The following is a 15288-nucleotide window of genomic DNA, read 5'->3' on the forward strand; positions in this document are numbered from 1 at the left end:
TACCATTATCATCAACATTGTACGATGAACTCTAATTATTCTGAACCATCTGTCATTTCAACATCAATTTCGGATCTTCATTTTGCAATTCTCTAATTCATTGTAAAAATAGGGTTTTAGTTCTCAACTCTGCCAAAATAGAACCCTCTTCATTCAGAACTAAATGAGCATTCAACGCTCTGACTAAGTGCATTCGAACCTACATTAGCCTTTCTCGGATGATAATCAATAACCATATCATAATCTTTCAGTAGTTCTAACCACCGTCTCTGTCTCAAATTCAATTCTTTTTTAGTCATCTAATACTTTAAACTTTTGTGATCTGTGAACACATGACATTTCTCGCCGTATAAATAATGTCTCCAAATATTCAAAGCGAAAACAATCGCGGCGAGCTCAACATCATGAGTAGGATAATTCTTTTCATGCGACTTTAACTCATGAGAAGCATAAGCTACAACCTTTCCTATCTGCATCAGTACACAACCCAAACCGTGGATAGACACATCACTATAAACAACATATGCTACTCCAGATTCAGGTTTAGTCAACACTAGGGCTTCCGTCAACATGTTCTTCAGCTGATCAAAACTCTTTTGACACTTATCAGACAAAACAAACCCAACACTTTTTTGTAGTAATCTGGTCATTGGTGAAGCAATCATCGAAAAGTTTTTAACAAAATGTCAATAGTAGCCTGCTAAACCCAGAAAATTTCACACTTCTGAAACATTCTTTAGAGTTTTCCAGTTCATCACAACTGTAACTTTACTCGAATCAACTCAGATTCCATCAGCTGATCTATGTGTCCCAAAAATCCAACCTCATGAAGCTAGAATTCACATTTACTAAACTTTGCGTACAACTATTTTTCTCTCAAAGTCTGTAGTGTGATTCTCAGATGCTGAGCATGCTCAAATTCTGTCTTGGAATAGATCAATATATAGTCAACAAACACAACAACGAATCTATCCAAATGAGGTTGAAAAACTCGATTCATTAAATCCATAAAAGTAGCAGGGGAATTAGTCAAACCAAATGGCATTACCAAAAGCTCATAATGATCGTAACGAGTTATGAAAGAAGTCTTTGACACATTACAGTCTTTAACCTTCAATTGATAATATTCAGATATGAGATCTATCTTCAAGAAAATTATGGCACCTTTCAATTGATCAAACAAATCGCCGATACATGGCAAAAGATACTTATTTTTTATCATGACTTTGTTCAACTGTCCATAATCTATACATAATCTCAAAGAGCCATCTTTCTTTTTCACAAACAACACAGGTGCACCCCAGGGAGACACGTTTGGTCGAATAAACACTCAATCTAATAAATCTGGCAACTGTGCTTTCAATTCTTTTAATTCAGCTGATGCCATATGGTACGGTGATATTAATATCAGTGCAGTTTCAGGAACCAAATCAATCACAAATTCAACTTCACGATTAGGAGGTATACTCGGCAACTCTTGAGGAAACACATCGGTGAACTCACAAACCACCATAACTAATCTAGCTTCGATTCTGAATCTCTGGTATCAAAAATATATGCTAGAAATGCTGCACTACCTTTTCGCATCAATCTCTGAGCAGAAGAAGATGAAATAATTCTAACAACATCTTTCGGACTCTTAGACTCAACTAAATCATCTTTCCAATCTGACACTTCAAATCGATTCGTTTCTGTCTACAGTTTACTATAGCATCATGTAATGATAGCCAATCCATAACTGAAATAACATCATATTCCCAAAAGGGTAATAACATCAAGTGACATGGAACTCACAAGCTCTAACTTTCAATGGACAATTACGACAAACTAAGTTAACTATCACACTCTGATCTAGTGAATTAGTAACTTGAATATCATAATTAGTAGATCCAACAGCACTATTTTGACCCCAACATCTACTTTTTTGAGATGTTGACAATTGCTTTTCATTCTGATCTTCATTTTCTTTTAATTGTTTAGGACAATTATGAAAGAAATGATCAATCGATGCAAATCTATAATAGGCTCCCGTCTTAGTCCTACACTCGCCAGGATGATATTTCCCACAATGTCTACAACTGGGTTTCGGAGCATTTCGTACACTTCTCACACTATCAATCGATTTAAGAGGAGTTTTGAAATCATGCTGAATCAATTTGTTTTTGTTCAGATGTTCAGGCACTGATGTAGCTCAGCTAAAATCATCTTTAGTCTTCTTCGTTGGTGATGCAGAAAATAACTTGGAATAACTTATTTTGTGAAACTCTCGAATCTGTCTATCTCGTTGTATCTTGCAGTTGTAAACTTCTTCCATTTTCTGTGCACGATCAAATAAAACAACAAATTCTTGAATTTCATTACCTCCGATCATCATTCAAATTTTATCATTCAAGCCATCTTCAAACTTGATACACATTTCTTCTTCAGTAGATACAATCTCTTGGGCATACTTACTGAGATATACAAACTCTCATTCATACTCGGCCACTGATTTATTTCCTTGACTTAATTCAAGAAATTCTCTCTTTGTCTTATCCAAATACGTTTTCCCGACATATTTCTTTTTAAACTTGGTCTAAAAGAAATCCCAAGAAATTTTCTCCCTCGGTACCACAGCCACTAGTGTAGTCCACCAACTATAGACTTCCTCTTTTAGTAATGAAACAACACATCTAAGATAATCATCTAGAGGGGAAATCATTTCTTTGAAAACTCGCAAGATGTTCTGTAGCTAATACTCAGCATTAATCGGATTGTCTTCTAGTCTACCTCAAAATTCCTCGGCACCACACTTTCTAAAGTTCTCCGCTAGAATTCGTCGACTAGGCTCAATCACAGGAGGAGGTGGAGGTGCAACTGGAGGTACAACAGGTGGTATAACAGGAGGTACAATAGGGGGTGGAGGTCGTTGAGCCAGATTTTTCATTTACATAAACTCGCTAAACCACTGGTTCATATACCCAAAGAACATATTTTGAAGCTCATGTTCCTGAGCTGGAGGAATCAGAACATTACTACTCGTCTCATGATCAGAAGTTGATACATTACTATTAATCTTATCATTGTCAGCATGACCAGATCCGCTTGACACCTTTATAATCTATAAGAAAATGAAGGTTAGGTCGGATCAAACACATCACACTATCGTAGATTTATATGGCATATAATTCTAAACATTTTACACGTTACATTCAGTCTGAAAATTGACTAAACCTGGCCTAATACCACTAAATGTAACACTCTTAACCTGTATCTGTTGTCAAAATAGGGTTACAGAGCATTACGGGACAAATAGAATAGTAAACCATTCAATTCATACATTAATGCAACATAATCTATTTACAATCACATACATTCATAATGTCCCTTAATCAAGCCTTCGAGGCCCTAGAAATACTATAGAAATAGTTCGGGACTAAATCAAAAACATTTGGAAACTTTAGGAAAAAGTTAAAAAATTTGGACTGCAAGGGTCACACTGCCGTGTGGCTAGACCATGTGACTCACACAGCTGAGGCAACCGCCCATGTCTCAGGCCATGTGGACATTCAAAATAGGGACACATGGTTGTGTCCTAGCCTATGTAACTCACCAACTTGGGTCACACGGCCAAGCCACACGCCCGTGTGCCAGGTTGTGTTGCCCTTGAAATGGCCTCACAGACCTGTGTGCCAAGCCATGTGCTAGGCCATGTAACTGCCTGACTTGGATGCCTTGAACCTACAGGGGACACACGGCTGTGTCGCACGGCCCTGTGTCCCACCCAACTGAGACACACACCCGTGTCTCAACCTGTGTGGACCTAAAATGTACCTTAATCAACAAGTTTACTATATCAAGCTTACTTGAAACCTAAAAAAACCATTTATCAAACAAAATACCTATCCAAATTGACTTTAATCATGCCAAAAACATACTAAAATCAACCTAATTCTATGGCTAACCAATGTACCCTCACTGGTACCATAAGTATACATAAATTTATATCAAAACATAACATCAATTCAACCTATCAATTCATTCAAGATATCACCTATCAACACATACTCAAACATACCATATCTTAGCTACTCAACAACCAATTCATCACATACTTTTTTAACCATTCCAACAAGTATCAAGTGCCCATACTAACACATATTGATAAGGCACCAAAAGAAAATCAACCAAAGCAATCTGTACAACCAAATTCATATTTAACTATTTACCTATCCAAAACATAAATATCATCATTCAACCTATTACATGCCATATAATCTAAAATAAACATTTCAAAAGCTACTGAATTAAGCTGGATAGTGTGACTTGACTGTTGATATGATCATCCAACCTTTCGAGTATCTACAAGAACAAAGTTTAACACCAGTAAGCTCAATGAAGCTTAGTAAGTTCAACGTATTAAATCGATAAATCTTTCTGAAGTGAATGCAACAAATCAAAAAGTAATATAACAACCATGACAGTTTCCTGTCATCCACAATCTCAATTGGTAATTCATAACTAATCAATGCAAATCCTAAGTATATATGAAAAATTCATCAGAGTTACTTAACATCTTAACCTACCAAGATTTTTAATCTGATGAACGACTTACGGATAAAAGTACATCTTCAATCCAACCAAACACACCAGATGCTCACCCAAGCTAATCCTTCCTACACACCAATGCTCATAAGAGCTAATCCAACCATCACACCAATGCTCATAAGAGCTAAACCAGCCGTCACACCAATGCTCATAAGGGCTAATCCAACCATCACACCAAACAAAGAGTATAACACTAGAATTCACAACAAATGCTAAACCTCAGTTTACTCAGGTAATACGCAAAAATATCCCTCCAATACTATCTCCACTTCAAACCACCATATAGCACCAAAACACCACTGTACTCTATCCCGCATTCAAATCAAACCAAGGATCAAGTTCAATATTAAACCTCAAATTACCATCCATCATCATCAATAAAATAAATAAATATATAAATTTCATCATGGAAGACTACACAATAATTCATTTTGATGTTAAATTCTAAACGTACGAACTTACCTAGACCAAATTGTAGGAGTTGCAGAAGTTCAGGGACTATTTCATAATTTTTCCTTTTTTACGAGTATCTACGGGATCTTGATATGCAAATATATAAGCAAATCGAAGCTTTCTCCCCACCCTAGCTATGGCATTCTACCATTTGAAGAAGATAATGAAAATGAATTTTGTTTTTCATTCTTTAATTTAGCTTAATTTTAATTAAACTTCCATTTATTTACAAAATTGCCATCCAATTCACACTATTTAATTATTTTCAATTTAATTTTCGTCCCACTATTCTAATTAAGGCATAATTGTTTCTTAAGTCCTCCCTCATTTGTCATTTAAACCATTTGATCACTTAATTACTATAATTACTATAATTACTATATTTTCACCTTTTACAATTTAGTCCTTTTTTAATTAACTATCTAAATGTTAATATTTTCAAACCAAATTCTAATACTGAATTTAATAACTCTATAGATGTTCTAAAAATAATAATTATGAGTCGACACGATGGAAATTTATGGTCTCAAAAACACTGTTTCGTCACCACTAAAAATCAGGCTGCTACAATAGAAATGTGCAAGTGTACACAATCGCAATAAGTAATAAAGTGACAAGTAAATGTCAAGTTATCATACCCACAAGGACTGTGAAAAGAATTTATTTATGAATACAATTAAAACACTTTGGTAAAGAAAAATATTTTGATTTTGAGGAAGTAATTTAAAACTAAGTAAAATAAAATAAAGTAAAAATAAAAGTTTCAATGCACGATTTCGAAAGATGATTTTAATCAAGATGACATAATTGTGTTAGATTAATTACATTTCTTAACTTAGAAATTACTAAACTCATGATCATGTTGTTATGAATAAATTCACGACAACTTAAAAATTTGCTAACTACTACCCATACGTACCTATTAAATTAACTAATCTCTTGAACATTTTCCAATGTCAATTCAAGCAATTAATCAATCTTCATAGGCACATAAAATGTTAAGTGAGATAAAAATGTATCCCTACCTTGAAACAGTTTAATCACAATAACCTTACAAGTTATGCAAGGCTAATCTATCATCTAATATCGTTGCTAATTTAACACTCAACTACCTTAGAAGATTAAACATGCAATCGATTTTGTATTGTGTCAATTAATTACAATTTCAACACGATTAAATAATAATTCATTAGTTACCTTACAATTATAATGCAAGAATAATTTAATCATGATTTTACTTAATCAAACAACTTACCAAGGCCTATAACAACACAAACATAATTTTAATAACTTAAGTGGACGAAATACAATCAACCTAAAATTAAATTAAAATTAAAATTAAGATGAATTAAATTTAATTCATATTAATTAAATTAAACATATCAACATCACAAGTATCCAGACACCTGTTCATAATAACAACAATAAAAATTAAAGGATAGGGAACTAGAATCAAATCCAGTGTTTCTCTGAAGCTTGACTAGTTTGCTCCTCTCTTCCTTCTCCGCTTATTCTTGTTGAACCAAGGCTTATACGAGCACTTGAATACTACTTCCAACGATGGTTGAAGGGCTCCTTTCTAAGAGGGGAAATGTCAAGGGAATAGAAGGGAAAAAGAAGAACAAAGGAAGGGTTTTGAAGAGAGAAAGTGAGAGAGAAGTGAAGAATCAAAGGATGAGAGGTGTGTTTATTAGGCTGCTAAAAATAGTAAAAATCAGCAGCAATAGACCTCCCCATGGCCGGCCACACATGTGGCAATTTTGAAGCTTTCAAACTTGCTAAATTTAGCTTGGGGCAAATCTACAAAGGCTTGAATAGTGGAGGGGTTTGAATGCAATTTCAAGGATGCTTCAAGGGCTATTTTGCAAGCCAAATAATAAGCTAAATAAGCTGATTTGGTTAGCATGTTGGACGGTTTTGGGCAGCCCAGTTGCTCAATTGGATCAGTCTCTCGGTTTAGCACAATTGGGTCTTTTTTTCATAATTTAATTAATAATAATTATTTAACCCAAAATAATTTGTATTAAAATTAAAATTAATTTTATTATGAATCAATATTCATAATTTGGACTGTCTTAGGCTAAAAAATTAATTTGCCTCAATTATTCAAAATCACTTCTCAGATTTGTGCTTCCAGCAGTGTCTGCCGAGCCAATTTTCGCGTGTGAATCTGATAAAAATTAATCAAAATTTATTATAAAATTAATTAAAATTTAACATGTTAATAATTTAAGTACAATTTAATTATTTTATAATTATTATATATTTTTTGACAAGAATTACAACGAACTTGCATGAATTTGAGTTAAAAAGGGCATGAAAAAATGTGTATATTTTCTTGTTTCCAACTACGAATTACCCTCAATGCATTATTACCATCCAAACCCACAATAATATTTGACTAAGGACTTTTAAGAATAATCATATTATTCTCAAGACTTTATTATTAATCAGTTTATTTATACACATAGAACAAGAAATTGAAATAACAATGGCAATGCCTTATATTAACAATAAGGTAAAATGAGTTTGTAATTATGATCATCTCATTATTGGTCTTTGGGAATACTCTAGCACAATATGCATGAAATAGTTATGATTCTGTGTAAAAAAGATAATGTACTCCATGATAGTATGTAAATAAAATGCATGTATTACATGATTATTGTGGTGGGATACAAAGGAGAAATCATTGACGGGTTAGACAAAGTTAGGATTTAGGAAATGGTTTTTTTGTATACCGCAATCCGGTATTGCTGAGTGCAAACTATGATGTGCGAAGCTCTAGTCATTGCGGAGGGGACACTATGGTGTTCAAGCATCAAGGTTAGATGTGAGTTGAAATGTTATTAGGTTATTAGGTTTCATATAGCAACACAGTGATAGCGGTCAATAGGCTCTATGGGGCGATACCATGATGACAATAAGGTTCTTCGGGGCGACACCTCACAGAGGTTTAAATTGTAAGACCATGGCTCGACCATGGCAACATAGATAGTCCGCCAGGACATTGAACATGGGGTATGTGTAAGACCATGGCTCGACCATGGCAACATAGATAGTCCACTAGGACATTAAAAATGGGGTATGACGTGTAAGACCATGGCTTGGCTATGACAACATATGGAGTTCGATGAGACAATAAACATGGGGTAGTCCACCAAGACGTTAAAGATGGTTTCATAATGTGTAAGACCATGGCTCGGGGATGGCAGCACAAAAAGTCTATAACAACTCATTTTTCAATGGTGTCAGAAGCAGTGGTTTCGAGGAAAATTTCGACGAATGAGTTTGTACATGTTACTTTCTAATATTTATGACTTTTTTTATAGTGTTTTATTAAATTTTGATTTGGTAAGTTTTGCTAATTGGACAATTAACTAAGTACAAGTGGTTTGACTCTAAAGTCAAGTGGTTCTAGAAAATGAGGTATCATGACTTCGTTTCTGTGAACTGTGTTCGTAAATATTATTATTAAATATTTACAGATTTTTTATATAGGTAAATTGAAATTTTTTCTGGAAATTTTAGTGATTGAATGGTTAATTAAGGTATAAGGACTAATTCATAGAAATCGCAAAAGTTAATCATTTTCGATTCCTATTAGTTAAAAGGCTTAATTAAGAATTATTCAAGGTCCAAATGGGCAATTTGACCACTATAGAATAATATTGGATGGTGGAAGCATAGTTTTAGGTGAAAATATGTTTATTTTATATTAAATTAATAATAAAAGGAAATAAAACAGAAAACAAAATAATCATCATCTTCTCATTTGCTCTCTTTCACAGAAGCATTAAATAAGAAAAATAAAGAAGCCATTTTTGGATTAGGAAGGTTCTAACCAAACTTTTTTCTTTGCATGGCAAGAGTTTTGAAACCTATTTTTTGTAATTTTTATATTTTTGATATCGCTGTAGCTTACTCTAGCTAACACGAGTGTTAGTTTCTGAAACCATTAAAATTTCTAAATGTCACCATTGATGAATGACTGATGAAATTGGTATTATTTGGTTAGATCTGGTGCTTTGATATGAAAAAGGATTTAATTTGTAAATTAAAAAACATTAATTTAGTGCATAGGGACTAAAATGAAAATATTTCAAAAAATGTAAATTTATTTAATTTAGAGGGTTGTACAAGGATGGAATTGAAATCGAATTGTAGAACAAAGCTTGAATTTGAAAGATATAACTATTTCAGTTTAGGACAAAATTGAATAAAATGCAAAACTTTAGCGAAATATATATTAAATATACATAATTGTAGATTTAATGGCTTTTTATATAAAATGGACTAAATCGTAAAATAAGAAATACTTGATAAATATGAAGAGATTCATGACATTGAATGGATGTGGGAATGGTATGTTGTTGGATAGCATGTATATGATGATGTTGCAAATTTAAAATGTATAGAGAATTGTTATTCAAAATAACTAATGTGTGTATACAATTAAAGAGTTTGAAATGATACGAAATTGGTAAAAGAACCTGCATGAATTTAACAAATGGTTTAGATAAGAATGGAAAGTGATTATGGTTATAAAAAGGAAAAATGGGAATTGTGATTAGAGATTTATTCGATGGTTGAGATCCAGCACAAATTGTGGATTCCCGACAGCTCGACTGAGCCGTATCGGATCATTATATAGCAATCTGTGATGATTAGTCCTTGAAACGTTCTAGTTGCCATTTTCTATGTAAGTTCATATGGAACTTACTGCATTTTCGTATTATATTTTAATTGTGTTTTTGTATATATATTAAATATATATAATTGCAGATTTAATGGCTTTTTATATAAAATGGATCAAATCATAAAATAAGAAATACTTGATAAATATAAAGAGATTCATGACATTGAATGGATATGAGAATGGTATGTTGTTGGATAGCATGTATATGATGATGTTGCAAAATTAAAATGTATAGAGAATTGTTATTCAAAATAACTAATGTGTGTATACAATTAAAGAGTTTGAAATGATAAGAAATTGGTAAAAGAACCTGTATGAATTTAACAAATGGTTTACATAAGAATGGAAAGTGATTATGGTTATAAAAAGGAAAAATGGGAATTGTGATTAGAGATTTATTCGATGGTTGAGATCCAGCACAAATTGTGGATTCCCGACAGCTCGACTGAGCAGTATCGGATCATTATATAGTAATCTGTGATATTTAATCCCTGAAACTTTCTAGTTGCCATTTTCTAGGTAAGTTCATATGGAATTTAGTGTATTTTCGTATTTTATTTTAATTGTGTTTTTGTATATATATTAAATATATAAAATTGTAGACTTAATGGCTTTTTATATAAAATGGATCAAATCCTAAAATAAGAAATACTTGATAAATATGAGGAGAATCATGACATTGAATGGATGCGGGAATGGTATGTTGTTGGATAGCATGTATATGATGATGTTGCAAATTTAAAATGTATAGAGAATTGTTATTCAAAATACCTAATGTGTGTATCCAATTAAAGAGTTTGAAATGATACGAAATTGGTAAAAGAACCTGTATGAATTTAACAAATGGTTTAGATAAGAATGGAAAGTGATTATGGTTATAAAAAGGAAAAATGGGAATTGTGATTAGAGATTTATTCGATGGTTGAGATCCAGCACAAATTGTGGATTCCCGACAGCTCGATCGAAAGCAAAGATCGATCATTATATAGCAATCTATGATAATTAGTCCCTGAAACTTTCTAGTTGCCATTTTCTAGGTAGGTTCATAAGGAAGTTAGTGCATTTTCGTATTTTATTTTAATTGTGTTTTTGTATATATATTAAATATATAAAATTGTAGACTTAATGGCTTTTTATATAAAATGGATCAAATCATAAAATAAGAAATACTTGATAAATATAAAGAGATTCATGACATTGAATGGATGTGGGAATGGTATATTGTTGGATAGCATGTATATGATGATGTTGCAAATTTAAAATGTATAGAGCATTGTTATTCAAAATAAGTAATGTGTGTATACAATTAAAGAGTTTGAAATGATACGAAATTGGTAAAAGAACCTGTATGAATTTAACAAATGGTTTAGATAAGAATGGAAAGTGATCATGGTTATAAAAAGGAAAAATGGCAATCCTGATTAGAGATTTATTCGATGGTTGAGATCCAACACAAATTGTGGATTCCCAACAGCTCGACTGAGCAATATCGGATCATTATATAGCAATCTGTGTTGATTTGTCCCTGAAACTTTCTAGTTGCCATTTTCTAGGTAAGTTCATATGGAAGTTACGGCATTTTCGTATTTTATTTTAATTTTGTTTTTGTATATATATTAAATATATATAATTGTAGACTTAATGGCTTTTTATATAAAATGGATCAAATCAGGAAATAAGAAATACTTGATAAATATAAAGAGCTTCATGACATTGAATGGATGTGGGAATGGTATGTTGTTGGATAGCATGTATATGATGATGTTGCAAATTTAAAATGTATAGAGAGTTGTTATTCAAAATAACTAATGTGTGTATACAATTAAAGAGTTTGAAATGATACGAAATTGGTAAAATAACCTGTATGAATTTAACAAATGGTTTAGATAAGAATGGAAAGTGATCATGGTTATAAAAAGGAAAAATGGCAATCCTGATTAGAGATTTATTCGATGGTTGAGATCCAACACAAATTGTGGATTCCCAACAGCTCGACTGAGCAATATCGGATCATTATATAGCAATCTGTGATGATTTGTCCCTGAAACTTTCTAGTTGCCATTTTCTAGGTAAGTTCATATGGAAGTTACGGCATTTTCGTATTTTTTTTTAATTTTGTTTTTGTATATATATTAAATATATATAATTGTAGACTTAATGGCTTTTTATATAAAATGGATCAAATCAGGAAATAAGAAATACTTGATAAATATAAAGAGATTCATGACATTGAATGGATGTGGGAATGGTATGTTGTTGGATAGCATGTATATGATGATGTTGCAAATTTAAAATGTATATAGAATTGTTATTCAAAATAACTAATGTGTGTATACAATTAAAGAGTTTGAAATGATACGAAATTTGTAAAAGAACCTGTATGAATTTAACAAATGGTTTAGATAAGAATGGAAAGTGATTATGGCTATAAAAAGGAAAAATGGGAATTGTGATTAGAGATTTTATTCGATGGTTGAGATCCAGCACCAATTGTGGATTCCCGACAGCTCGACTGAGCAGTATCGGATCCTTATATAGCAATCTGTGATGATTAGTCCCTGAAACATTCTAGTTGCCATTTTCTATGTAAGTTCATATGGAACTTACTGCATTTTCGTATTATATTTTAATTGTTTTTAATTATATATAGTAAATATATATATAATTGCAGATTTAATAGCTTTTAATATAAAATGGATCAAATCCTAAAATAAGAAATACTTGATAAATATGAAGAGATTCATAACATTGAATGGATGTGAGAATGGTATGTTGTTGGATAGCATGTATATGATGATGTTGCAAATTTAAAATGTATATAGAATTGTTATTCAAAATAACTAATGTGTGTATACAATTAAAGAGTTTGAAATGATACGAAATTTGTAAAAGAACCTGTATGAATTTAACAAATGGTTTAGATAAGAATGGAAAGCGATTATGGTTATAAAAAGGAAAAATGGGAATTGTGACTAGAGATTTATTCGATGGTTGAGATCCAGCACAAATTGTGGATTCCCGACAGCTCGACTGAGCAATATTGGATCATTATATAGCAATCTGTGATAATCTGTCCCTGAAACTTTCTCGTTGCCATTTTCTAGGTAAGTTCATGTGGAAGTTACTGCATTTTCGTATTTTATTTTAATTGTGTTTTTGTATATTTATTAAATATATATAATTGTAGACTTAATGGCTTTTTATATAAAATTGATCAAATCATAAAATAAGAAATACTTGATAAATATAAAGAGATTCATGACATTGAATGGATGTGGGAATGGTATGGTGTTGGATAGCATGTACATGATGATGCTGCAAATTTAAAATGTATAGAGAATTGTTATTCAAAATAACTAATCTGTGTATACAATTAAAGAGTTTGAAATGATACGAAATTGGTAAAAGAACCTGTATGAATTTAACAAATGGTTTAGATAAAAATGGAAAGTGATTATGGTTATAAAAATGAAAAATGGGAATCGTGATTAGAGATTTATTCGATGGTTGAGATCCAACATAAATTGTGGATTCCCGACAGCTCGACTGAGCCGTATCGGATCATTATATAGCAATTTGTCATGATTAGTCCTTGAAACGTTCTAGTTGCCATTTTCTATGTAAGTTCATATGGAACTAACTGCATTTTTGTATTATATTTTAATTGTGTTTTTGTATATATATTAAATATATATAATTGCAGAGTTAATGGCTTTTTATATAAAATGGATCAAATCATAAAATAAGAAATACTTGATAAATATGAAGAGATTCATGGCATTGAATGGATGTGAGAATGGTATGTTGTTGGATAGCATGTATATGATGATATTGCAAATTTAAAATGTATAGAAAATTGTTATTCAAAATAACTAATGTGTGTATACAATTAAAGAGTTTCAAATGATAAGAAATTGGTAAAGGAACCTATTTGAATTTAAGAAATGGTTTACATAAGAATGGAAAATGATTATGGTTATAAAAAGGAAAAATGAGTATCGTGATTAGAGATTTCTTCAATGGTTCAGATCTAGCACAAATTAAGGATCCTCGACAGCTGTAGTGAGCAGTATCGGATAATTATATAGTAATCTGTGATGATTAGTCCCTGAAACGTTATAGTTGCCATTTTCTAGGTAAGTTCATATGGAAGTTACTACATTTTCGTATTATATTTTAATTGTGTTTTGTATATATATTAAATATATATAATTGTAGATTTAATGGCTTTTATATAAAATGGATCAAATCGTAAATTAAGCAATACTTGATAAATATAAAGAGATTCATGACATTGAATGGATGTGGGAATGGTATGTTGTTGGATAGCATGTACATGATGATGTTGCAAATTTAAAATGTATAGAGAATTGTTATTCAAAATAACTAATGTGTGTATACAATTAAAGAGTTTGAAATGATACGAAATTGGTAAAAGAACCTGTATGAATTTAACAAATGGTTTAGATAAAAATGGAAAGTGATTATGGTTATAAAAAGGAAAAATGGGAATCGTGATTAGAGATTTATTCCATGGTCGAGATCCAACATAAATTGTGGATTCCCGACACCGATTGGAGCCAGACGGATCATTATATAGCAATCTGTCATGATTAGACCTTGAAACGTTCTAGTTGCCATTTTCTATGTAAGTTCATATGGAACTTACTGCATTTTCGTATTATATTTTAATTGTGTTTTGTATATATATTAAATATATATAATTGCGATTTAATGGCTTTTATATAAAATGGATCAAATCGTAAAATAAGAAATAGTTGATAAATATGAAGAGATTCATGACATTGAATGGATGTGAGAATGGTATGTTGTTGGATAGCATGTATATGATGATATTGCAAATTTAAATGTATAGAAAATTGTTATTCAAAATAACTAATGTGTGTATACAATTAAAGAGTTTCAAATGATAAGAAATTGGTAAAAGAACCTCTATGAATTTAACAAATGGTTTAGATAAGAATGGAAAGTGATCATGGTTATAAAAAGGAAAAATGAGAATCGTGATTAGAGATTTCTTCGATGGTTCAGATCTAGCACAAATTATGGATTCTCGACAGCTCGACTGAGCAGTATCGGATCATTATATAGCAATCTGTGATAAATAGTCCCTTAAACTTTCTAGTTGCCATTTTCTAGGTAAGTTTATATGGAAGTTAGTGCATTTTCGTATTATATTTTAATTGTGTTTTTGTATATATATTAAATATATATAATTGTAGACTTAATGGCTTTTATATAAAATGGATCAAATCATAAAATAAGAAATACTTGATAAATATGAAGAGAATCATGACATTGAATGGATGCGGGAATGGTATGTTGTTGGATAGCATGTATATGATGATGTTGCAAATTTAAAATGTATAGAGAATTGTTATTCCAAATACCTAATGTGTGTATACAATTAAAGAGTTTGAAATGATACGAAATTGGTAAAAGAACCTGTATGAATTTAACAAATGGTTTAGATAAGAATGGAAAGTGATTATGGTTATAAAAAGGAAAAATGGGAATTGTGATTAGAG

The sequence above is a fragment of the Gossypium raimondii genome, chromosome 4 (genome assembly GCF_025698545.1).
Source record: "Gossypium raimondii isolate GPD5lz chromosome 4, ASM2569854v1, whole genome shotgun sequence".
NCBI classification, from domain to species: domain Eukaryota; kingdom Viridiplantae; phylum Streptophyta; class Magnoliopsida; order Malvales; family Malvaceae; genus Gossypium; species Gossypium raimondii.